Raw genomic sequence first — 23,523 nt, forward strand, 5'->3', positions numbered from 1 at the left:
AAACAATGTGGTCTAGGAGTGCAACGGACTGTGGTATCAATCTGAAACCAGCGCACTTTGCAGATTGATAACGCCCTCTCTGGGACGAAAATCAGAATATTTAAGTTTTTGCCCCAATGATACACTCTAGTTCGCTGGAAGTAGGCTTTTGAGCATGCGCTTTCAACATGTTATGATAAGCGCTTTGCCGTTATAAAACGTGTTTCCTAAATAAAAAAGAAAAATGTATGTGCACATTTGTCTAAAAGCTCCGAAGAGGAAGTAAAGCACTTTTATTTATGGCCATCTTCATTCATAAGCTGTCGATTGGCGAAAAATTGGGGTGGGGCATTATTGAAACCACTGTATCGCGCCTATAAATTTCAAAATTCGAAATAATTTTAAAAAGTACCTATAAACACGTAAAATCGGGTGACTCACCTGTATTTCTTGCCCATAAGGTAAACCTAGTTTTTTGTACCAAAACTGTGTGGCTGTCATAGCTTTGATAGTTGTGCCTATATGATGAAAATGCAATCAAAGTCTTCTTTTGCTACAGAAAACCTCTGACATCGTAGTTGAAAAAATACCCCGAGACAAGGAGCCTGGGCAATCAAGCAGTGATGACAAAAATATACAGAAGCAGGTGGTGCGGAACTTTCAATATCGGAGAGCTCAGAAAACTTCGACGAAAATTTCGCTCCGCACGATCGACAACAGTCCGCTCTGTTTTAAATCTTTAAATATACTTGTGCTGTCACATCATGTTATTATATGACATTTGTAAATTATTTCGCTACAAAAAAGTAAGTTCTTAAATGTAATTTTTTTGCAACTAGCCTTTATCCGGTGCGGTACAGTGGTTTCGCAATTGTACCACCATATTTAAACATAAAAAGGTCACCAATTGACTGAAAAATGTTTAAAGTTTATTTTCGCGATTTAAAAAAAGTTACGCGCAAAGTTGTAAGTTGAAATGTTATTATAAAATGCACCGTGCATCAAAGGGTTAATACCGTTCCACCTAGATCCGGTTATATCTGGAACTGTTTTGCGAAAAAAGTTTCGATGAGCTAGAAGAAAATGTGGGCCTCATATTTCCTAGTTTACGTATACAGAACAGAGTTTCAGATAATTATTTATACAAAGGAATAAATGTAAGAACGCACTTTCTGGACGCTTTAAATGGAGAACATTGGCGAGTAAGTACAGCCGGGTAAGTTGAATGGCATTTAAGTGGAACGACAACCCGAGGAGGACCTATGTGTTTCAGATGAAAAAAAAAATGAAGCGAAGGGCACTGCTGTTCATCTTACAATCTCCACTTCACATAAACATTTTACTTGTCCCAGAAAAGATATGCGGAATTTTAATTTAACTGGAGCCTCTGGGGAACAAGGTTAAGATTGTATAGAGTGGTTTCACAAATGCTCTCTCACTTCCGCTAAGCCGCCTTTCGTTATGTTGACGAACGGAGTCCGCCACTTTCTCGAGTGTTTTTTTTTTGCATAGTTATTGGCGTCGCTTTTGCTCTCGTTAAAATTCACGAGCATGGGAAGTCGCTCCCTGAACGATAGAACTCAGTAGGCCCGGATGGGAACGTATTTGGCCCGCATAAATCCACACTTCGATTTTTTTAAATGCCCATTTCAAAGTCGCCTCGGCAGCATCTACTGGAACTCTTTGGTCGCCGATGGATTGACATAGATACTGGTATCTAGGAAACTCGAGTACTAGCCGACGCTGTTTCATGTCCCCTACTGCTCTAGCAGGCGCCGTCGATCATGACAAAACAGAACTCGAGCAAGGTGTGAAACACTGCCTCAACGCATACTGAAACATAGGAAGGAGGTTCATCAATATGTTGTCCGACGTGATTTTGATTCGAATGTACTTCACGTGAAACCTCCCTATAGTGCCTGGAGCGCGACTCCGCCTGGTCTTAAAGCGTTCTCGTTTGTGGTCCCTCAGTTTCTTCCCGACGATGTCTCACTTGTGTCATGTTGTGACCTGCCGCGATCCTGGTGGAGGCACAGCAGAGATTCTGTTTGTGGCAGACGCCTGTTCTGCTGCAGAATCGTCACATCTTGACAGTCCACGTGTACTTCAGTAACAAGGAGTTGTGATGCCGCGTGGACAGCGACACTTGCGTTCGCTCATAGTTTTTACCGAAAGGTCTGCGACTAACCGCCACGATTGCTGCATCTGACAACATAACACGTCCGCCCTCCAATGATATCGTGTGTTGCCATTACACGACAACCTTCAAGATGCATTGTAGCAACCGTGTCTGAAATCTTTAAAGAACAAAAGGTCTGCCTGCTCACTTTTTTAGAGCTCGGCTCCATGACATCATTTTACCGCAGCAGAAGGAGGGTACTTACTTGCTCGCCGTGTATGTCTTATCGATCGATACCGTTAGGGAACCTGATTTGGCACAACACACAACAGGAGCAGAGTCAGAATAATTTGCCAAGTCCATTGTTTCAGTTAATATATAACGTCCCAGGGGCTAACAACAATTCTTTTTTTTACTCTGACATAAAAAGGAAGTTTAACTGCTTATCGTACCTCATCGCAAATTTGTGTCTTTAATTTGTAAGCTTTGTGGAGGTTTTAACCGCTCCTTTGTTGTGAATTACAGTGCCTAAAACTCAAAACTCGACTTCTTACATTTCTTTATTGTGACGTAGAATGCTGCGAATAGCACTGGCTTCTAAGAGAAGATTCACCTGAGACTAGGTAGGTGGAGAAACTTGAAGCAACCAAACTAGAAAAAACAGGTAAAGGATGACATTCTTTCTTCTACTTTGGTTGGTTCAAGTTTCTTTATCTAGTCTCAGCTGTTTTAAAGAAATTATCTATCTACGCCAACTCTCCTGCGCCTTTACTCTTTTATAATCGATACATGACACCGGCGGAGCTTGGATCGGAATCGGTAGCTCAAAAACCGGCCGGAATATTCACGAAACCGCCTCAAAAAACTGCATCTGGCCGTAAACGTTACAATGGTCTACGTGAAATAGTTTGTCGGTTCTCTTCGATCTCTTAGAACAAGGTGAAGAACCAGTTGCGCGTGTCCGGGCTGCTCTTCTCGGGCTACTGGTTCACGGTTCTGCTGAGTCACGCCATCCTCTACCTGCTGTCCATGATACTCACGGTGGTGGCCCTGGTGGTCATGGGCGTGCCCTTCCTCACCGAGCCCGTGGCCGTCCTGGCCATCGTAATCCTGTTCCTGCTCTACGTGCCGGCGTCTCTGCTCGTCTGCTACGTCCTCACCCACCTCTTCAACAAGCACGAGACCGCCAAGGGAGTGCTGCCCTTCCTCAGCTTGCTGGTATGGGACCCAGGGCCCTGGCAATCTGGTCGGTCTTGGTGACTTCGAACATTGCGGACGGAAACGAACATGTGGCCTCGGAAAGCGCGCATCACCAAACGATGACTCTCATGGGGAGGAGATCGAACAGTCACGCCTGTAGCAGCATGCCTCAGCCGTGTGGGCAACAAACCGAATTTTCTTTTTGTTGTAGATCAGAGAAATCGAAGATAACGATTCGAAGGCCTCCCCTCGTGCGTCCGAAGCGCTGGTCAAAGCGAAGCGCTCGTGGCCAGACCGTGCTCGGCGATGTTCGATTTTTTTTTTTTGTTTTCCTGTGTTGGTAAACACCGGGTTGTGTGGCAACAATCTCGATAAAGCGCCCTCTATAGTTCGATCTCCTGCCCGATAAGGATACAGACAGAGGGAGAGCGTGAGGTAAAAGCGCACAGAAACAGCACTCTGGCGTCCCGCGCACTCTCCTCCTCTCCCGCTGTTTTGATTCGTACAGCGTAGGGAAATGTCGATAAAGGAAAACAGTGTCCGATGTTAGTGGTGGACTGACTGCTTTCATTCGAGCACAGCCGGTCGCTATGTATTCGTCTGCACAATGGAGTCGGAGTTGAACGTCGTTTGTTGAAACGCCAATTTTGCCGACTGAGGGCTGCAACCGAAAACGTCACCGGACAATCATTAGGAAAACAGAAATACGCGACGAATCACTGAAAAGATGCGCAATCCTCGGGCGATACGCCTTAACAGATCTGGCGACTCTGTCGGAAGGGGGGCTAAAGCGACTTTTGAGATCGTTTTGTTTATGCTCCAAACTCAACTTGAGCACCCTAAGCATCATAGGAAACTCCAAATTGGAATCTCGCGTGATTTGGCTGTAGGTAGTCCCTTTTTTGGATTATAGCCAGGCTGTCCCAGAAAAAGGGGCTGGAGCCCCTTTTCTGGGACACATCTCAGAAAAGGGGCGCGTCGCGATGTCTGACCGCTTTTTAGCAGGGAAAAGGTCACGGATGATCGTAATTCTACACCCTAAGAAATGCCTGCGCGCCTGCTTAGCCGCAACACGCTCAAAAAGCCAATCATTGCGATATAGAAAATCAGCTGAGCGAATGAGGAGGCGGAACATCTGTTTAGACCTCAAAATTAAGTCTGCACTGTTGCATTGCGCAGTGCAAGCATGACGCTTTGCATTGCGTAATGCCACAGCGCAGGCTTAATTTTGAGGTCTAAGCAGATGTTCCACCTCATCATTCGCTCAGCTGATTTCCTAGATCGCAATGATTGGCTCTTTGAGCGTTTTCCGGGTAAGCAGGCGCGCAGGCAATTCTTAAGGCTCTGTTATACTCCAACGAAACGCGCGCGCAAGCGAACGCTAGCCAAAGTCGGCTACGTCACGTCAGTCACTTCGCGTGCGTCAAAAATTCATTCTCTTTATACTCCGGCGGCCCTGGCGGCTCCCGCGGCGCGTGTCGGTGGGCCGCCGGCGCGGCGCATGCGCAGATTATGACTACGAGGGCACGTTTCCTGCGAGAGTGCGCCAATTCCGGTTTCTTTTCGTTTCGAATAGCAGACGAAAATTCTCACGCTTCTTGAGCGCCAAGTTCGAGCGATGGCGTGGACGTACCTTGCACGACGAAAACTCGCGCTTGCACTGTTGCTGCACCGCACTGCCTGCGCCGCAAGCGTAGGCGGTCAATGTATATACGGTACATCTTTGACAAGCGCACGGTCTACGGTACTCAAGCTTCCTCGTGTTGTAGACACACGGGCGAGGACGAATTCCTTCGATGAGCTTCTCGACGACCGAGTCCGATTCTTCAAACATGACGCCACACGGAGTGGTGCTCCCGTCGTCTGCTATTGCTCGTATTCGCCGCGCTTCCCGCGCGCGGGCTGCCGGGAGCCAGCGCATGATGCATCCTGGTCCGGCGTCGCCGGCGCGGCCGGCGCGGAATACTGCATGCTGCATTTTGGCGTCGAGACGGTCAGGCTGCGTCGAACGCCGCCGGTCGCGTCGGTTACGCCACGCGCTCGCACGCGCGCGCGCGTTACGTCGGAGTATAACAAAGCCTTTACCGCTCATTCACACTGAAAGCGGATCCGCGTTCGCAAAGCGGTTGCGAACGCGGTTGTATAAAGATCCAGTGCAATTGCACGCGCATTTGATGTCATCAAATGCGCGTGCAATTGTACTGAATCCTTATACAACCGCGTTCGCAACCGCTTTGCGAACGCGGATGCGCTTCCAGTGTGAATGAGCCCTTAGAGTGTAGATGCATAGGACGCCTACTTTGCGTAGGTGAAAAACGAAATCCACTTCAGTGCCCTTTTCAAGACCGACTATTCTGAACGTGATTAGGAGCTAGTCAGTGAGATGTGGCTTGGCGCAGTGGTATGCATAGTATGATTTTGCAAGAATGCATTCGGTCGCCTTGAATTGATTCTAAAGAAAACATGTTTTTTTCTTTAGATAGTTTAGGTTTCTTCGAATATATATATTCGGTCGTTGATGACATATCCTGTGTTTGCTTTCCCACATGTCAAGCTCGCTTAATGTAGTTCGCTACTCAGACCGCAGACCGAGTTCGAGTTTAGAAGCAATGGTGAGGGTGCAGGCTAGCTGGTGTAAATTGAGCATAGTTTTAAACCCGAGACTGGGGATACGGACAAGGGACAAAACACAGAACGTGTCGTTCTGTGTTTTGTCCCTTGTCCGTATCCCCAGTCTCGGGTTTACAACTATGCCCGAGTTTAGAGCTGCTTTCTCCTTTTGCACGATATGAGCACACATTGCGGTTTCGTTTCTCTTCTAGTGCTCCATGTTCCCCGCCGTCCCTGTCACCATCCTGGACATGATGGGCTCGTCTCGTAGCGCCACCGCCCTTCACATCGCACTCTGTTTACTGGTTCCCTTCTATATTCCAAACGGAGGCCTCTACTATATAATCAAGGTTGCATTCACGTCTCTCTTCGTTCATATTCACTACTTGAATATTTGTTGTTTGTCTCGTTTCTGATAAACTAATCAGACTCTACTGAGCCAAATGAAAGCTAACACCGACAGCGGAGTGTGTCGTCTGCTCGCTGCGCCTATCGGGAGATGGCGCTACAGGTAAATAGCGTTGCAAGCTCGGTCGTCTGCAAACGCGCTCACCGTTGACTTTGGCAAAACTTTTTCCCTCATTTTCTTTTTTTTTTCTTTGCAGAAAAGAAATTTCGTTCTGAAATTTCACATGGTTAAACTCACCTGCTCAGTGCACATTCAGCAAAAGTTCTAACTTTCTATGTGCAGGCGCCGATTTTTCCGACTTGTTTAAGAGCAGATGGTCCGCTTGGGACACCCTGTAACTGACCGCCAATGCCCAGGGCGTGGCGTGTCCCTACCATCCTATTATTGCTCCGCAGCCAATAGGATTGCGGTATCAGCTGATAAGAAAGCCAAAGAACCAATCGCAAGGCGTGATCATGATGAGCCACGCCCCGCGTTTCTTAAGCCGTCAGTGACTACGGTGTGCCTTTCGTAAATATTGCGATAATTGCTTAAGGTAAGCCTTCGGTTAAATGTGAGGAATGTGTCGAGTTTGACTTATCTCACTTCTTGTTGCATGCAACAAGACGTCGGTCATCATCGACACGAAAGCGTCCAACGGATATCCGACGAACCGCTGGATGTACTTCGAGTGGGAGAGCAACATCCTCATCACATACATCGCGGTAAGTGTGCAGTAGTCGTTATCCCATGTGCGTGTTATACCGTCTCGCACGTATCTGCTGGACACGTCTGAAATATTTCGGAGAGCAAGTCGTCTGCTTCTTGCGCGGGGGTTGCAATGACGTCAGAACGATGCCGAGTTCTGATTGGCTTTGATTGGAAGGATAGTGGGTAGAACTCAATGCTGGATGCCTCGAGGTCTACCCACTATATTTTTGAATCAGCCAATAAGAGCTCGGGGATTTTGACATTATCGCAACCGCAGTGCAAGAAGGAGACGAACTTGCGCTCCGCATTTGTTTAATGGTTTGTGACAGTCGCCTTGTCTTAGCAATCTGATCCAGCGGCCAGAACGAGGATTGGGGCCCCGTCCTAGACGGCCGCTGCATAAGTCAAAGGGGTCCTGAAGGGGTTCTTAGATTGTGTCGGAAAGTTCTTGTGGAACTGTTTTGCCTCGGCAACTGTAATGCGAAAACTATTGACCTGTAAGAAGTATTTCAAACGCAAGAAGAGTAATAACCACGGGCTGTTGCCGGCCGTGATGTAAACGGAGGACTTTTTGCTACTAAGAGAATGTCGGTCGTGTGTGCAGCACGTGGAGTTGCGAGCGTACCAAAGTTAAAATCAGGCGCACGCAGCACGTGATGCCGTGCTTAGGGAACCAATCGAGTTATTATGCTTAGAAAAGACCATTAAAAAAAAGTTGGTTATTTTTTGAAAGCTGGATGCACGAAGTCAAATGCTGGTTATTTCCCACCTCAGTATGACCCTCGGTCCTTTCCATGTTAATAAATATTGCCGGATTCAAGTTCATATCACATTAATAGTGAGACGTAACACGGAAGAAGTTGAAACTATTACTAACATAAAAGAAAATAAAAATTTTTGCGAACTGTACAGGTGAAGCCGAAGTTTAACCAACAAACATTTCCCTTAATATATTTCTCTTACGGGGACGTCTGCTATCCATCTGAGGTTTCTCGGAGGTCATACTCGAGCATAATGCAAACGGTTTGATCAAATATGCGAGTAGGTTCACCGATTTATAAACGCGAGCCGCATTCGCTTTCCAGAAGATTTGCAGAGCTTCTGACGACCGCCTTTCCTGAAAGCATAGCCAATAAGAAGCGCATGCGAATGTATTTTGATTACTCATTCTTCGTGAAACTTACCCTGTGCTGGCATATGTCTCAAGACAAAAATATGATTATCTGCAGCTGAGGACATTGATGGCTTTAATTTCAAATGTAATGTGCGATAGTTTTTTTTAGACTGATACGTTATTTGGCTGGTTGCTCCGGATTCTGTGAAGCCGTGAGGAAACTAGTGGGGAAATGTAGCGGGAAAACTGATGTTACGTGACCTCAACCCCACTTCAGTTCAACCCCTCCCCTCCACCACCAAAAACAGATTGGCGAGAAAAATGATGAATTAAGACTTTATGTCACGCGACCTATACACAAATTCAGTTTCCCCGCTAAATTTAGCGGAAATATTGACGTCACATGACATGAAATCACGCGACCTACACTCAAATTCAGTTTTGCCGCCAGATTTAGCGAGTAAATTGACACCACGTGACCTACACAGAAATTCAATTTACCCGCTAAATTTGGCGGCAAATTAACGTCACGTGCCCTCAACCCAAATTCACTTTTCCCGCTAAATTTAGTTGGAAACATTAGGTGACACGACTACGTTTCACATGACCTGTACACAAATTGAGTTTACCCACTAGAGTTAGCGGGAAAATGGACGTCATGATGATGATACGTGACCTATACTCAAATTAAGTTTCCCCGCTATATTTAGCGGGAAAATTTACGTCACGTGACCTACACATTATTTTGTTTGCCCGCTCAATTTAGCGGGAAAAATTGACACCTGATGGGCTGCAGCCGTCATTTCCCACACTTTGTGGACGCAGGCCGTCCCGACGGGGAAAGTCAGTGGGGTGGAGAGGAGTGGAGGCAACTGGAGGCTTAGTTCGAGAAGAAATGCCTGGAGGTTACTAGCGCTAAACGAAGAATGGTTCACGTAGCAACACGATTGCAGGGCGTTTTGCAATCAACTTGTCTTGCTTTTTTTTTTTGTTTTTTTGCGCCTTTAAATAAAGACGTTTGTCTAAACTAGAGCCCATGTAGCTCCGTAGCTTTTTTCTTGAGTCGCAAGCACAGGATCCGAGCGGGAAGAGTTATGCTTATTGGCACCATGCGATGTGGGCAAATACCGCCCGATTGGTAACAAAGGTCAGCTCTTGGGTTAACGCTTTTCAAGTCGTGCAGTAAAGTAGTTGCAGCGTCTGAACTTGGGCCCCAGGGGGTGGGAGTGAAGTGGTTGCCTTCCCTAAATTGCGCTTGTTCACCGCTTCGTGCAGTGTCTGTTGCACATCGCGTTGCACTACTTCCTGCTGCGCATCGCCGACATCGCCAAGGCCGGGGGTCGGGTCGCGGACGCCTTCTGGACCACGAGGCGCATCATCGACATCACGCCCAACTCCGACCTTCCCGAGAAGGAGGACGACGACGTGAGAAACGAGCGGCGCCGTGTCGCTGACATGGATGTCAGCCTCATGCCCAAGGTGAGCGGGCATTGGATAACTTTCACAATCCCGCCCTGTTCTGGTACATCTTCAACCAAAGCTGCAGAGTAGCGGGTGAAAAAGACAAAACCGAGCAGAAAGACCTGTAATATTGTTACGATGAAAAGGTGCGTTATTTATCGACGAGTTGAGATGGTTGAAATACAACCCAGTTGTTCCTCCGAGCTTCGGAGGTCTAGTCCTCCTTTTCCTCTTCTTCCTCCAACATCCTTCTTGGTCGTTCCTCAACTATGTAATAATTTATATATCGTAAGTATTTCACCCTGATGTATATTTTTATAGAAATACACGTTCCTAGGTGTTGACAGTTCCATCTATGTTGCAGGATTTTTAAAGCTTGAAGGAAAAACACCGTCGTTTTAAGAGGGTTTATAAACCTGCAATCAGCTAGAGTGTCGAACCGGAACCGAACCGAACCGAAAACCGGAACAGAAACATTATTTTTAGGTGAATCGGAACTCAACCGAACCGAAATCTTCGCCGCCATCTTGGAACGGAACCCGAACTAAACCGTAAGAAAGTATACCGCTAACCGATTCAAAACAGTTCACGGTAACTATTTTTTTTTATTATATCACAAACTAAACATTTGAGAATTAAAATCGGCAGCTGAATTTTTATGTATTGATCAAATCGTCATATGCACAACTGCAATGTCTGAGAAGCTGTGGGTTTCCGGCGCGCTTTTGCATTACCACCATTGTTAATGACGAGTAGTCATGTTTCACGTGTTAACGTGACCTTACGTTGTCAAAACAGGATGTCAAGTAATCAGCGTTACTAGATTACCTCAGTTGTGGAACTCCCGTGGAGGGGGATAGCTCCCCCCACTCGCTTCAGTCCGCCACCCATCGTTTAAATCGCCATATATATATATATATATATTAACTGTGTGTTCCATACAGTACGGTGAAACGCCATCTAGGCGCTGTGCTTCGGTACTTATGCAGTTATTATAGAAGCCGTCGGGCACGTCAAACGACGGGAGGAGGAGCCGGAGGGGGGGGGGGGGGCAGGAAGGGGTACCGCTCATGAAAGCAGCGTCTATGAGCAGTTCCTCAACAGGGATAATGTATTGACGTTGAAAGAAATGTCACGTCACGCGGCTCCGTGACGTCACGTGACTCACTGCGTCAAGTCGATTCAAATTTAGAACATCACTAGATTCATTAGCGTTGTCGATACCGTGACGTCGCATGGCATCAGGACTTCGCACCACGAATCACGGGACACCGTGACGTACTAGATCGTCAAGAGCCCGAGTCGAATGCTCGGTTTATGACTGTCAGCCTCTGTAAACATTCGGGTAATTGCTTGTGTTCACTTGAAGTAGCCATTCAACGATTATTATACTTTCGCTAAATACTGCTTAGAATCACTCAATAACATTATTACCTGAATAAACTTGCCTTAGTTTTTCTTTCTAGGCAATGGCAGTCGCCGATAAACTTGAGAAATATGAGCATCGTTCATCCCCCTCCACTCGGAGGCGGAACAAGCCGCCACGCGATCTTGTGCCTATCCCATGACGCCAACGTAAACCATACCCACGGGCTGTGATCGGCAAAGTAGAAAACGCGTGCTGAGCTCCAGGCATTGTCAGAGTTCGGCTATTCTTATCGCCGCCATTGTTGGACACGAGCCACAACCCAAGTGTCCGCCGAGGCATTGATGATTACGAGCCGAAGTCGAGTGCTCACGCAGTTCTAGTGTCCAATCCACGAGCTCCGCTCGACTGTCGTCGGGCGGGTGGTTTCGATCCCACAATTATGTCATCGAGTGTCGCGAAGGCAAGAAATAGTCCCCTTTTATCCTCGCAATTTCACCGCGACAAAGGAGCTGCTATATTTGTGGTGGTGTGTGCGAGTATACTTGGGCGATTAGGACCAGTTCGCCTCTGCAAAATAATGGACATTCCAACCCGATATTGTTTCATGGCACCTTTAAAAATGATGATAGCCGTACTCTAACACTGTCTGAAGCTGAGCCTATGCTCTATGCTTTGTCACCCCCAGCGCATGACTATGATGAGCAATGATGGCCTATAAGTTGTGCCAGATCACGGGGTGTTAATTGCAAGTTATAAAAGGGAAAGCCTTTGTTTGCGTCTGTTGTTGCATGGTGAGGAGACCTAATGGGTGTATCGCAGTACGAAAAGTGTTGCACGACCCGCTTTACATTTACGCGTCAGTGAGACACCCAACATGCTCTTGTTTTTGCTGAATGACCACATAATTTTTTACCGGAAAATAGAAGCAATCGAAGGACTAAATGTAGCTTATTAATCTGACGTTATACATAACTACAAGTGAGTACAGGAAGAATACCTGAAAAGAAAGATCCTGGTGACCTCAGAGAGACACCCAAACGTTGACAGCCGCTCTGACGTCTCACAGGAGTGTCGTCCTCACGTTCGTCCCCAAGCTTCCACCATCTCGGTACTTCGTTTAAACTTCACAGTTTTGGGTGCAGAACAAGAGCACTAGTGTTAACAGGTAACACAAATGTAATTGTCGAATCAACACCCCAAAACGGAGGAGAGTCAACAGTCCCTCAGGAATAAGAAGTGTTACCTGACAGAGCAACGAAAAAAGAAAAGAAGGAGGGGGTAGTTTCAAAAACATAAGAGTTGTAGAGGTTCCTCGGCCCCACGTATAGCACGAAGACAGGAGAGCGTGGCCTCAAAAAGTGCTTAGTTTTCAAAAAAAAAAACATTCTTGCCAGAAAGCGCGTTTTGTGGTGCCAGACGCTCGTCCCGTTCCTCACGATGCTGCACCAAGCAATAATAATTCGTGTATCTCAAATACATGACTTGCACCGACCTTACATTAGCTGCTACTGCGGCGGCCTTGTTGCTGAACGCATGCCTTCTCCAGCGTGCATTTTGCATTACCAGGTTTTATTCCTCCGCAGGAACAAATAGCGATGACCACCAGTATAGAGTGCAATGACGTCACTTGAAAAAAATGTAAACAGTTAAGTTTCCTGTTAAAATGTGATGTTCCCAACTCAAGCAAAAATAGATATCCATTGGATATTATCCAAGTTGTAACGATGTGTGGTATGTATATATATATAGCAGTCTCGCGATGATATGCGGCAGCCTAACAAAATGTTAGAGTGCATGACTGATAAAGGACAGAGTTGTAAAGTGAGTGACCAAAACAAGTGCACGCAAAAGCGAATACAACATTAGCCTCCGCAGACAGTATTTCGCAAAATTTCGAGCTCATGGAAAAGGAACTTTTAGAAAAAAGGGTGACTATAGTCCTCTCCAGAAGAGAGGAAAGCTCTTGACACATATATGTTCCTTCAGAAAGGGAGAAACTTTCGTCCTGAAAACAGGGGAGCAAAGTTCCTCCGTCGCAAATAAAAGCGTAACACGAGCTTTCCGCGAACTGTATTTATTTCCGAAGCCGGCTTCCCCCCTTAGGTAAGGAAACTTGCGTCTCGAAAGCAGTCATTCAGACTCCTCATCTTCGGCACTGCGATGTTAAACGGAGACAACCGATATTCAGTTACTTCGCGCACTTTACGTCTTACCTTTGCTGTTCCTCGAGCCACAATTCCTTCGTCTACCGCACAACACGGAGGAGTGGTAAACCATTCGCAAAACCAAAAGCAGCGCTCAACGAGAGCAAATTCGAAGCAGCGTAGTTGCGCGGTAACCAGAAATCATGGCGAAGCGTGAAATAAAAATAAATCGCTTGCCGCCTGATAGCACGGTGAAGCAGAGTAATTGTAAGTAGCTAGCCTAGGTGGTGCAACGTACCGCCGAATCTATGTGCTACAAATAATATTTATATTTGCTCATGCCACCATTACACTTCGGTCCCTTTGGGCACCTGAATGCCAACTTTAGTATTCAGGAGGTTGACTAACCGCAGAGCTCTTGACGTATTCTGCCCAATCAAAGCTCTACCATGTCGACACTTACATGCCTGGGTGAATCGGTTGGAAGTGAAATATGTCCTTCTCACCTGGGGTGTACAAAACATTATTTTATTTTGGAGGCGTACCGACGAATGTTAAGTCATTTTTTTATGTTCCAGGTCAACAATAAAGATTTAATAAAGATTTGTACAATGATATGGGTTTTCAATTAACGTTTTGGGGCGTTATCGTTCGGCTCATGTAATAGGATACATGCGATGTCTATGTACCGAGGCGAAAACTATCTGGCGTTACTTTTTTTTTTTTTGTATAGGTGCTCCTCTTGGAAGAAGGCATTTACAAAGTAAAGGGAACTTAATTTATTCATTGGTTACATTGAATTACGACGTCCGGCGTGCCTTAATCTGACGTGCCGAGTACGGGAGAGGTTGTTCCTCAGTGGCTGTCGCTGGAAGAGTCTGCGAACGCTTATGAACGACGAACGCAGCCCCCCGTGGTGTACGTGCACGAGCTGCGCAAGGTGTACGAAGGAGGGAGCCAGTGCCGGCCCCGGCACAGCGTGAAGGTGGCCATCCACAACCTGTCTCTAGCCATCGACACGGGAGACATCTTCGGCCTGCTGGGGCCCAACGGGGCTGGCAAGACGACCACCATGAAGGTCATCGTCGGGGAGGAGAGCCCTTCCAGCGGGAGGGTGAGACGGTGCAGGTTGACCCTGTAGTACTTACTCTTACGACACTGATTTGCGTTGTAATACAGTGTTGGTATTATAAGCCGAAAGATTACGTACCTACTGGACTTCCGTGAATGGCGAGGACACGCACTTCCATTCGCAACTTACGATGATTCTGCGGTGTGAAAATATCGCTGTCTAGTTTCTTGGTTTTCTGACATACACAAATAATGTATGGTCTAAACTCGCTCGTATCTAGTCAAAGCAGAATTACTGACCCGTCATTAACCTAACCGCGTGCAGCTGTCCAACGTCGGCCACTCAGATGACAGCAGTATTTTTATAGGCTTCAGTGCGCCCTCTATAGATCGTGAAAATTGCGAATACCTTTTAGTTGTATCCTTCTTATTTTATATACAGGTACACCCTAAAATTGCATGCCGTGTGATTTCTAAATTTAGGCGTTTTTATTACAATTCGCGGAAATTAAAAATGAGCTCCAAAGCTTGAGGTCATCGAAGGCTCATGGTCAAGTGGATCGGTGGCTTCCGATGGCGTACAGCAAATTTTCAGTTGAACTGCTTGATCAATTGGATAAGTTAATAACAGATGTGCATCAGAAACAGCCGTGATCGGACGTGCTTGTGATCTTTAGAGGCGGACTGGTTAAGGCGAGCGTGTTCTGATTATGAATACTTAATTTAGAAAGAATAAAACACGGAGGGCTTTCACAGACAACCACATTCTTTCATAGAGTCAACCGGAAGGAGGCCAAGCCGTTCTTTGATCATAAACACCACACCCACTTCAGAGAATGTGCGACTGAGAAGGTGTTCTTGATGCTCCTCAAGTACGGAGCTGAATGCATTGGCCAAACTGGCCGTTGCATAAAAGACTGTCTACGAGTGCATCAAAACGAGGCAACATCAAAAGCCGACCATCGTACACATTTCATCGCTGCTCATGCGAAGAAGTGTATTGGGTGCGTACCAAAATTTGACTGTACCAAGGTCCTGGGAACAAACATATCCTCAGTGATTCGGATGGGAAATCATTGAAACATTCGTCATCGAAAAAGCAAAACAGAACGTCTCATATGCATCGTGAACCCTGAAAAGACGTGCTATAGAATTTTTCAGGCCAGAGCCAGAGCCAGAAAAATCATAAACGTGGGCAATCACCGATACGGTGACTGAATCCTTATTAGCGCTCCCGTTCGTAACCTCCTTTCATTCAGCCGTCGCCCGTTCTGGTCAACGCGCAAATTTTTAGTGTCCGGAAATAAACATTCGTCGTTGCTAAATGATAGTGTGGTTGTCTGTGAAAGTACTCCGTTTTCTTATCCTTACATATTAAGTATTTAGAGGTAATATTGACCATTATTGTGAAGTTTTTTAGTTTTAATAACCTTTGAATCAGTAAACAGTTCCCGTTAAAACAAACTCTCCCTCTTTTCAAAGCGAGCAGAGGGCCAATCACTGCAATCTACAGAGGATAAAAAAATGACAGGCACTAAAACAAAAGTGCCACTAAAATTGCGAACTGTGCAGGCCTAATGGCCATGACTTTCACTTCGTCGTGCCAATCATATCTTTAATGCATACTGTATTACAGCGATAGTTACTCTCGGGTCTTCAAATCACTCGAAATGACGTCCGTTGTCGCTGTAGTTCAAATACAGGGTGTCACAAAAAAAAAAAGAAAAAAAATATTACAGGTTTTTTTTTACCGCAAAAATGAACTAGGCATCGCCGAACGCTCATTCTCCGCCCAAAGGTAGAGCTAGAGGTCACAACCAGATGCCAAAGTTTCAGCCCGATCCGATAACTTAATCAAAAGTTATGTGATTTTCTGAAAATTTCACTGAGAAAATGGAGCCCATATTTGCTCGTTTTCGGTTTCTGGTGCCATAGAGCCCCATGTGTTTGAAAACTCATTTGGCCACCATTTTCCCATTAAAATTTTCAGAAAATCACTTTTAACTTTTGTTTAAGTTATCGGATCGGGCTGAAACTTTGGCATCTGATTGTAACCTCTAGCTCTACCTATGGGCGGAGAATGAGCGTTCGGCGATGCCTAGTTTATTTTTGCGGTAAAAAAGACCGTGTAAATTTCCTTTCTTGACACCTTGTAGTTGCCATAGTAGGGCGTAGGGTGTCCGTCGTCTATATCGCCAAATGCTCGAAAAAAATGGCCCGCCGCGGTGTTCTCGGGATTTTATCCTGGGTCCGCCGCACGTGAAGCGGGCGCGTTACCACGGAGCTACGCCACAGCTGGGGCCATAAAATTACCTTTCTACTTTTGCCCAGATAACTTTTACATTAAACCTTCAATGTTCACTGAATGCCGAACAGGCATCCGTTTTCGTCTCGGTTCATTAACTTCTACGCAAAAAACTTAATGAAATATCGACTTTTTCTTTCTCTCCAACTGACCGCAAAACAAGCTGCGGCGTAATTTTGACGGTTGTGACGGTACTCTGGCACAGGAACCGGAAGTTGTTTCGGCAGTAGGAAAATGGGAGCGTTAGCGGCGGCGAGTTGGGGGTGCGCCGGTAGCTTTTACTACGCTGATGGCGCTGATGTCACCGACGTATTTTCGGAATTGGCGCCTCTCATCGCCGTGATAGCTATGGACACATCGCAGCTGAGCGAAATTCAATTAGATATGTTGCGCTACAGCGACAGCATGGGACTAGTCCCATACGCCGGTATGCCTGATTCGGGGTTGCGGGTCCGCAATGGCTCGACAGTAATTTAGCGCATGCATATTGTACTGTCAATGGAGTTGTCTACACTTAAAGCACTTGTTATTCTCCACATGGTGAAATTTGTTTGATGCTCGCGGTGTGAGTCACCGTGGTCCTTTGACGCTTGGCGACTCTCTCCTGTTCGGGGGAGATGCCGAAGCGTCGGAATCGTATCGGGTTTCAGGCGGAGGCCTTTTGGAACCTGCCCGCATTCGCGGAGAACATGCGAATGTGGCTGTAATCACGCTCGGCGTTAAACTTTTCCGAGCATACACGAATGACCGTAGACCCGGGGTCCCTCAAACCGATGAACCTGCACCAAGTGCTTCGACGTGGTTCATCGAGTGGCAAGCGGTGAAACTGCAACTGTTTCTTTTTAACCACCGGACTGCAGAAACTGTAATTCGGGCACTTCGGTACACTGCAGCCTTTCGGCTAGCCAACGAACGTTCGATCACAAACAATGTAAACACTACTTGAACAGCCAGAAAACAAAAGTCTTCCTTGCGAAGAAAGCGCGGCCTGGAGCAAACCCGTTTAGCGGACGACGCTCGTCGGTTGCCTGCGCAGGCACAGTAGGGTCTTTTTCTTGCCTCGTTTACCACGCGATAGATTATCAAATTCGTCAATTTTCATCACATCTCTAATTATGTTACAAAATGTGGATCTGAATAATATTTAACGAAACTTTTAGGAAACATCCGCCGGCTCTTTATTGTTTATGATCGCGGTGCTGGTGAGGTAGGCTCTTACCCAATAGGCGACGTGGATTCGGCTGACGTGCTGCGGTTCCGCGGACACATCGCAGTAAAAAGGCAGAGAGCTTTTCCATTTGCGTGTAGGTCTCGAGTAGCACCCGCTAGTTGGCCACAGTTAGTGTGACGTCAGAAAATTTCTTTACCTTTCCTAATTTATTCCGGATTTAATCGGAGTTAATTGTTGAGTTTAAAAGCCTCGTCTTGGTGGCGCAAGCCGCCACCCATTGACTAGTGTTCAGCCGTGTCCACCCTTCCGATACCACGTAGAAGACAAGACTTGCGCATTACGGCGTCGTTAGTGGGTCCTTGAGCCGCCCCAAGCGGCGAACGCGCTGAACCTTGACGGGAGTACACGGTGCCAAGCGGCAGACGCGTGTGTGTTGGCGTCGCCGTGTGCTACCGTCGTGCTTGTTGTGAGACGCTGAAAGACTCGCTCACGCGTCTCGCCGTTCGCCGCAGGGAGAACAGTGAGGTGCATGCCCGTTAAAACGAAGCCTAGAGGCTTCGCCGTCAAGACCCCACGGTGCGCGAACGCGACACCAGTGCCCAACAACTTCGCCGTGACGTGTCGGAGCTGTCGCTGCGACTCCCCACCCCCGCCCGTTTCAATCCGGATGAGCATCGTACCGGCGTGCGGTCGTGAATCACTACTGCGTCGTGCACGTTAAAGACACCCGACGCGGTCGTACCACGCTGGCTTCATCTCTCATCTGCAGCTGTGACACCAGACGCCCACTGAGGCTAATTAACTTCCGGCTGTCTATACATACGAATAGCATAATTGTTATAAGATAGATTGACCCTTCATACGCTCTGTGGTGAGGTAGCTGAGCATCAGACTTTTTAGTGTGTGTGGAGGCCTTTCCAATGAGCAGTATGGCATATTATAATGGCTGATGACCAAATAATGCTCCAGGGGTTACATTTATTCCTAGAACTCTCACGTTATTCTGGCAAATTACTTCCATTTTCTTGCTCCCCTTTGTATCCCAGGTGGCCGTGGGCGGTTTCGAGATCACGTCCAACATGTGCCAGGCGTTCAAGATGCTGGGCTATTGCCCCCAACACGACGCCCTCTGGAACAACCTCACCCTTCAGGAGCACCTGCATCTCTTCGGTACTCTCAGGGGAATCAAGTCCCAAGAGATCGGCCCCGCCACTGCGTGGTAAGCACGGAGCTAAGGCCGCAGAGGCCACAAGTATGATCTGTCCACTGCAACCAGCATGGCTGATCTGCTTCGCGTAAAGAAGTTTTTTGAGGGCCTTACGAGGTTTTTCGGCCGCACCGGCTTGTTCCCAAACGCTTTTTCGTGTCCAAGATTCAGGGGAAATTTAAGTCTCATGGTGGAAACTAGAAAGTTTTAACAAAGGTCACCTGATTGAACCGAACTGCTCAAAGTGATAGAGTGCGGCAAAAAAATTGTCGCAATGGTCCACCAAAAAAGGTGTGTACTTGGAGCCGGTCCGTCACTCCCTGGCAGCCGAGAAATTTTCAAAAATTTCACCTGCTCACCGACATGTTCTTTGTTGCCAGTTGCTTAAGATGCTTTGAGGTCAATCTTAATGGCTACCAAGAATGAATCCGTTGTTACCTTTTTTATGTTCAAGGCGAGCATTTACTTATGCCAAGAGAAGAGATCTTGTTGGCCTGAAGTGCATGTTGCAAAAGTGTCGTGAAAGTTGTTAGCAGTAACGTACCCAAGTTTATTTTGTTTCATTTAATTTAATTTTTTCGCCTTAATCTTTTTTTTGAGAAAGGCATTACAATAGAGGGCGTGAAATTCGATATTCTACAATACCCATAATAAAAAAAAACACTGCAAAAACGAAAAAAAATGTCAAGAAACATTATGTAAACATTATTCAAACATTTTAGAAACATTGCGCGAAAAACATTTGTAAATACTGCCAGTTACCAAGCTTGAGGGCAGGCTATTACCATCTAATATGCATAATGGAGGAGTGAGCATTGAAATGTGTTGGTTTTAAAATAATGGGTTCTGTATACTCCAGCTTAGTTCTGACTAGAGTAATATAAGCTAAAATATTTAACAAAGGAATTCGCAGGAAAAATATGCCTTCTTAAATATCCGAATGTTTTGTTAGATTGTTGTAAGAGAAAGCCGTTTACAACTCCCTGTAACGCCGAATTGGAGCGCAGCTCTTGAGGAGGAGGAGGGAAGGGTACTGAGGGGAGGGTAGACCCCTCCTCCCCCTTCTTCTCCTCCCCTTATTCTTTAATGTGCTCCGGGGGGTAACCTGACCTCGGGGGGGGGGGGGGGCACGTGACTTCGGGGAGGGGGGCCACGTGACCTCAAGGGGTCACGTGACCTGGGGGTCACGTGGGGGTCACCTCGGGGGTCACGTGGCCTTGAGGTGACCTTGGAAGGGGCCACGTGACCTCGGGGTCACGTGACTTTGGGACGGTCACGTGACCTTGGGAGGGGTCACGTGACCTTGGGGTGACCTTGTGGGTCACGTGACCTTAGGGTGACCTTAGTCACGCCGACGGCGACGGCGACGCCAACGGAGACGGCGACGGCGACACCGCTCAAGCCGGAAACGGGCGCCTAAGAGCTGCGCTCTGAAATTTCCCCGCTAAATCAGCGGAAAAATTTCCCCGCTAAATCAGCGGAAAAATTTCCCCGCTAAATTTAACCGAAAAATTTCCCCATTAAATCTAGCGGAAAAATTTCTCTGGGGGGTCACGTGACCCCCCGCCGAGGTCACGTGACCCCCCGATGTCTCACGTGACCCCCCGAGGTCACGTGACCTCCCACGTGACCTTGCCCTATTGAAAATCGCTCTGACGGGACTTCAGGAATTTCTGAGATGTTTGAAAGGTGCACCGATATTTCCTGGTGGGTTCGTTGGCCCCGTCAGAAGCTCTCCTGACATGTCTGAAGTCCCCTTTACAGTGCCTTGAAACGTCTGAAAGCCTGTCAAGAACTTTTCTAATAGGGTCGGAAAAACCTTCAGGCTTCTTCAGATGTCTGTGGGCAAAGGCTTAGGTGGCGAAAACACATTTCGCAGAATTAGAACATAGTTGCTCATTGTACGCTACGAGAAAACAAAAATAAGTATTTGGAAAATTTCGATCGTATGTATGTACGGTCAGATTTTATTACTGCTCTTCTATCAAATACGAGTGGGCTCCTGGACCCGTCTGTCACTGCCCGGGTGTTCGGTCGCCAAGGAGGCCACCGAGGGCGACCGCACCATGTGGAGAATTGACGAGCCGCTGGCCGAGTGGTATTGACCGAGCGGCGTTTTGAGGCGAACGCAATCTTGCCCGCTCGAGGCGAAATCCGTGGAACCATAAATAAAAGAAAAAAAATTAAAAAAAAGCCGAGAGCAGTGCGCGTTTTCCAGGAACAGGGATGCACGCGGGAGCGGCTCGTTCGGGGAACCGGCTCCTCGACGGGGGACGGTCCCCAAAAAAGAATCCACACTGCGTTTCTCTCCGCCCGGCGATGGGGAGAGGGTGCAAGGCAGCCAGGCCAGCGGTCGGCGGGAGAGGGTGGTGTGTGCAAGCGGGGGAGGCCAGCCGCCAGTGTAGCCATTTTCTTTCTGCTCGTGGGCGGTTCCGGTTAGCCCAAGAGCCGCCGCGGATTATCGGAGCGGACCAATTTCCTCCAGGAAGGTGAGCATGCATGGCTTTGAGGGCTCGCCCCTTGGTCTGTTTTGATCAGTGCAGTTTCTTCCTCGGTTCTGCAGGTGATCCCCAGTTCGGCGTTGGCTGCCTTCAGCACCGCTCGAGCGCCATCGTGTTCGGCGCATTCAAGGAGATGGTGGCCGGTGTCGACTTACTCGCTGCAAAGCCTGGCAGTGGGGGTCAGCGTCCCACCACATGTTGTGCCTGCGCACCGGGATTATGCCACTGTGGGTCCTGAGACGGTGGATGACGGCCGCTGTTCGGACTTGTTCCTTGCGGCTCTTCGTCCGTTCAACTGCAGAAGCATCCAGCAAGCGAAATATACGCCGAAGACGCCGGCGCGACGTCATCATGGACAAAACCGTGACTGTGCTCGGGATTTCTCGACGGCGGCGGGTGCTGCTTGCGACGTCGTGGTTTTCGCTAAACATGCTTACTGAGACTGTGTATGTGTCTGTGGGGTGCACCTGCTCGGTTTTATTAGCTGAACTACGGTACATCAGGAATATACCCAGCGGCATTGTGAGTACTTTGAAAGATCTTTTTCTTTGTGATCAAGAAGTCAGTTGTCCCTGTTTGATTTGATCTCTCGTCTACAGCTCCTTGCGCCGGGTTTGAGCAAGCGTTGCTCTTTATCCTATTTTTGAGTTATAATATGCATGTAAAACTAAATGTCTGCAATAAATTTTCAATAATGTTTTGATCTGCATTGTTGTCTATGGTTCACAGTCATTTGGGCGTCTAGAGGGTTGATGGGCTAAAGGGTCGTACGGGTTGAAGGGCTGTGGGGCTAAAGGGTTTTTCTATGGGGTATCCCTGAAGGGTTTTTCTGAAGGGTATTTTTGAAGGGTTTTGAAGGCCTGTGAGGTCCCATAATCCTTCAAGGCTGACGGGCCCTTTAGAAATATTTTCAATAGGGTGGGGAGGGGGCCACCTGACCTTGGGGGTCAAGTGGCCTCGGGGGGGTCACGTGACCTCGGGGGAGGGGTCGCGTGACCCCCCCCCCCCCCCGAGGTCGCTTGACCCCCCCGAGGTCACGTGACCCCCACGTGACCTTGGGAGTGAAGTGACCTCCGGGGGGTCATGCGACCTCAGGGGGGGTCGAGTGACCCCAAATGTCATGTGACCACACCCCAGTTTACGTGACCCCCCCCCCCCGAGGTCACGTGGCCCTGAGTACCCTTCCCTCCTCCTCGAGCTGCGCTCTAATTTGGTGTTACAGGGAGTTGTAAACGGCTTTAACTTTTTTGGATCCAAACCAGGGATGGGCAGTATTTCAAATACAAGTATTTGAAATACGTATCTCAAATACTTTGTGTATTTTGCATTTGTATTTAATTACAAATTGGATAATGTATTTGATGTGTGTATTTATATACTAAAACGTGGCTATTTCAAATACACTTGTAATTCAATACAATTTTGTGGACGAAAATACATCCCTCAAATTTATTGTCACTGTCCAGAGGAGGAAGAAAACTACGTTCTGCACCGAATGTAGTGTCTCAATCAAGCACAAGCGTTTAGTGACTTTGTGATTACGGTGCTAGTCCAGGGCAAGAATAGTGACAAAATCGACGTTCACAGGCAGACTGGCTAAATGAGTGCCTGTGGCAACTTGTGATGCTTTCCAGCCTGATTTTCATCCATACTTTTGCCTGGAACATTCTAAATGCGCGGGTCGTCCAGATTTTCATAACTGGTGCGAGTTGCAACAATAAAAAACCGAATGTAGTGTCTCAATCAAGCACAAGCGTTTAGTGACTTTGTGATTACGGTGCTAGTCCAGGGCAAGAATAGTGACAAAATCGACGTTCACAGGCAGACTGGCTAAATGAGTGCCTGTGGCAACTTGTGATGCTTTCCAGCCTGATTTTCATCCATACTTTTGCCTGGAACATTCTAAATGCGCGGGTCGTCCAGATTTTCATAACTGGTGCGAGTTGCAACAATAAAAAATTCTCTAGCTAGTGCTGCGCGTCTTGGTCGTCTCGGTTCTTCGTTGTTCTATACCGAAATGTAATCGACAAAAAAAGCTGCTTGAAGCTCTGTACTTTTTTCACCTATTACGTCCAAGCTGATTACATGTTTTAAAATTATATTTCTATTACGTTACTAGAGCCTCGCACACTAACTCCCGAGTGTGCGATGCAAAATTAAAATGAGATACCCA

At 47.3% G+C, this 23,523-nt stretch overlaps 1 pseudogene; it reads left to right on the top strand.

Annotated features, from left to right (window-relative positions):
• Positions 1-23,523, top strand: part of LOC121834070 — a 65,703-nt pseudogene that overhangs the window by 12,356 nt on the left and 29,824 nt on the right.

Source organism: Ixodes scapularis, unplaced genomic scaffold, assembly GCF_016920785.2.
Source record: "Ixodes scapularis isolate PalLabHiFi unplaced genomic scaffold, ASM1692078v2 ptg000460l_1___fragment_1__unscaffolded, whole genome shotgun sequence".
Classification (NCBI taxonomy): Eukaryota; Metazoa; Arthropoda; class Arachnida; order Ixodida; family Ixodidae; genus Ixodes; species Ixodes scapularis.